Source organism: Ascidiella aspersa, chromosome 5 (assembly GCF_963924565.1).
Source record: "Ascidiella aspersa chromosome 5, kaAscAspe10.2, whole genome shotgun sequence".
Lineage (NCBI taxonomy): Eukaryota > Metazoa > Chordata > Ascidiacea > Phlebobranchia > Ascidiidae > Ascidiella > Ascidiella aspersa.
In genome coordinates, this window is record NC_139451.1 from 13,444,662 (window position 1) to 13,448,072 (window position 3,411).

The following is a 3,411-nucleotide window of genomic DNA, read 5'->3' on the forward strand; positions in this document are numbered from 1 at the left end:
ATTCCAGCTCCAAAAGTGTATATTTAAGTTGTTGCGGTTAAAAAGCTCGTAGTTGGATTTTGGGCGCAGGCGGCCGGTCCGTCGCAAGGCGTGTACTGGCCGTCCTGGCCTCACCTCCGGTTCTCCGCCGGTGCCCTTGACTGAGTGTCGGCGGCGGCCGGAACGTTTACTTTGAAAAAATTAGAGTGTTCAAAGCAGGCGATTCGCCTGAATAATGGTGCATGGAATAATGGAATAGGACCTCGGTTCTATTTTGTTGGTTTTCGGAGCGCGAGGTAATGATTAAGAGGGACAGACGGGGGCATTCGTACTGTGCCGTTAGAGGTGAAATTCTTGGATCGGCGCAAGACGAACGACTGCGAAAGCATTTGCCAAGAATGTTTTCTTTAATCAAGAGCGAAAGTCAGAGGTTCGAAGACGATCAGATACCGTCCTAGTTCTGACTATAAACGATGCCAACTAGCGATCGGGGGGCGTTAGTTTTACGACCTCTCCGGCAGCTTGCGGGAAACCAAAGTCTTTGGGTTCCGGGGGAAGTATGGTTGCAAAGCTGAAACTTAAAGGAATTGACGGAAGGGCACCACCAGGAGTGGAGCCTGCGGCTTAATTTGACTCAACACGGGAAATCTCACCCGGCCCGGACACAGTGAGGATTGACAGATTGAGAGCTCTTTCTTGATTCTGTGGGTGGTGGTGCATGGCCGTTCTTAGTTGGTGGAGCGATTTGTCTGGTTAATTCCGATAACGAACGAGACTCTGGCTTGCTAACTAGTTACGCGACCCAATCGGTCGGCGTCTAACTTCTTAGAGGGACTAGTGGCGTTTAGCCACACGAGATTGAGCAATAACAGGTCTGTGATGCCCTTAGATGTTCGGGGCCGCACGCGCGCTACACTGACCGGATCAGCATGTGCTCGCCTTGGCCGACAGGTCTGGGTAACCCGCTGAACCCCGGTCGTGCTAGGGATAGGGAATTGCAATTATTTCCCTTGAACGAGGAATTCCCAGTAAGCGCGAGTCATTAGCTCGCGTTGATTACGTCCCTGCCCTTTGTACACACCGCCCGTCGCTACTACCGATTGAATGGTTTAGTGAGGTCCTCCGATTGGACCTGGCGCGGCCGGCAACGGTCGAGCCGGCGTCCGAGAAGACGATCTAACTTGATCATTTAGAGGAAGTAAAAGTCGTAACAAGGTTTCCGTAGGTGAACCTGCGGAAGGATCATTAACGGTCTCGCAAACGCTTCGGCGAACGCGAAACTCGGACAAGCGAGAGAAAAAGTCTTTGCTACCCGGCGCCCGACCCGCGAGGAGCGGCGCGCCGGCCGGCGATTCGGTCACCCGGTAATGTTTGCGCGTCGAGTGCCGCGGTGCCGCGCGCTCCGGCTTCAAGCGTCGGCCTGGCCGACCGCTCGGCGCGGTCTATTTTGTCACCCTATAGTGCGAGGCACTGTGCGAGCGAAACAATCGTGGATGGCTCTTGGCGGTGGATCACTCGGCTCGTGAGTCGATGAAGGACGCAGCTAGCTGCGTGAATTAGTGTGAATTGCAGGACACATTGAGCATCGACGTTCTGAACGCAAATTGCGGCCTCGGGTCAATCCCGGGGCCGCGCCCGCCTCAGGGTCGCGTTGCAAACGTTCCGCGCGGGGATTTCTCCGCGCGGCTGCTGCGGCGTCGGACGCGCGAGCGCCCGTCCCGCTCAAGACAGCACGGCACGATGCGCGACGATCGCGACCAGAATCCCGCGCGGCGGCGGCGAGTCGACCTCGAAGAGGCCAACGGCTGGCGGCTCAAGGGCGGGAATCGAGGTGCGCGGCGGCGCGCGGCGCCGACGGCGAGCGCGGAACGGGAAGAATAGTCCCGGTCCTTACTTTCGGCCTGAGGTCGGACGAGGCTACCCGCTGAATTTAAGCATATTACTAAGCGGAGGAAAAGAAACTAACGAGGATTCCCTCAGTAACGGCGAGTGAAGCGGGATGTGCCCATCGCCGAATCCGCGCGCTTTTGGAGTGCGCGGAATTGTGGCGTACGGAATTCGTCACGGCGCGCTTCGCCGGTCGCCCGCGTCCTTCTGATCGAGGCCTTTTCCCAGAGCGGGTGTCAGGCCCATGGCGGCGACAGGCGGGCGCGCTACGGCGTCTTCCCAGAGTCGGGTTGTTTGGGAATGCAGCCCAAAGCGGGTGGTAAACTCCATCTAAGGCTAAATACGGTCACGAGACCGATAGCGAACAAGTACCGTGAGGGAAAGTTGAAAAGCACTTTGAAGAGAGAGTTAAAGAGTACGTGAAACCGTCGAGAGGCAAACGGGAGGGCCTGTCGAGTCGCCCGGTCGCTTTCAGCCGGCCCCCTGTCGGCGACGTTGTCGTGCGGACCCTCACGGGCCGCCGGCGGCGCCGCCCGATCGGGGACCAGCGCACTAGCGCCGGGCGAAGGCCGCGACCGTCTGGACGGCGGCGAGAAGGCCGCGCGCAAGGTAACCCGGCCTCGGTCGGGTACTATAGGCGCGCGTGTCCGTCGGCCCGCCGTTCGGGCGAGGAGAGATCGCCGCGTCTGCCCTTCGGGGCCGAGCGCCCGGTGCCGGCTGGGGCGTCGTGGGTCGGGGACTGTTCTCAGTGCCCAGCCTCTTCGTCTCGGTCGCGCTTCCGGTGTCGTTTCGCGAGGCGCACGGGGTCCGCGGCTGAAGTCAGCCACCTTCCCGACCCGTCTTGAAACACGGACCAAGGAGTCTAACGTGAGCGCGAGCCACGGGGCAGTACGAAACCCATGGGCGCAGTGAAAGTGAATGTCGGCGCGGTCCGGCGGAGGTGAGACGTCGTCGTTCGCGGCGGCCGCATCACCGGCCGATCTCGTCCGCTTTGCCGGAGAGGTCGAGCGAGAGCGTTCGCGTTGGGACCCGAAAGATGGTGAACTATGCCTGAAGAGGTTGAAGCCAGAGGAAACTCTGGTGGAGGACCGTAGCGATTCTGACGTGCAAATCGATCGTCAAATTTGGGTATAGGGGCGAAAGACTAATCGAACCGTCTAGTAGCTGGTTCCCTCCGAAGTTTCCCTCAGGATAGCTGGCGCTCTGTCGCAGTTTTATCTGGTAAAGCGAATGATTAGAGGCCTTGGGGACGAAACGTCCTCAACCTATTCTCAAACTTTAAATTGGTAAGAAGCCCGACTCGCTTAATTGGAGCCGGGCATGGAATGCGAGTGCCAAGTGGGCCACTCTTGGTAAGCAGGACTGGCGATGCGGGATGAACCGAACGCCGGGTTAAGGCGCCCGACGCGACGCTCATCAGAGCCCACAAAAGGTGTTGGTTGATCTAGACAGCAGGACGGTGGCCATGGAAGTCGGAATCCGCTAAGGAGTGTGTAACAACTCACCTGCCGAATCAATCAGCCCTGAAAATGGATGGCGCTGGAG

General features: G+C 58.8%; 2 non-coding genes across 2 annotated transcripts in view; both read left to right on the forward strand.

Annotated features, from left to right (window-relative positions):
* The window catches only part of LOC146144457 (small subunit ribosomal RNA), a 1,811-nt gene extending 584 nt beyond the window's left edge, over window positions 1-1,227 (forward strand). Inside the window, exon 1 of the ribosomal RNA XR_014500599.1 lies at window positions 1-1,227. This exon is cut by the window's left edge and continues 584 nt beyond it. This is a non-coding gene — a ribosomal RNA (small subunit ribosomal RNA).
* Window positions 1,228-1,474: 247 nt separating this feature from the next.
* On the forward strand, window positions 1,475-1,628 carry LOC146144458 (5.8S ribosomal RNA). The gene has a single exon (XR_014498969.1). It is a non-coding gene; the product is annotated as a 5.8S ribosomal RNA (ribosomal RNA).
* Window positions 1,629-3,411: the final 1,783 nt, after the last annotated feature.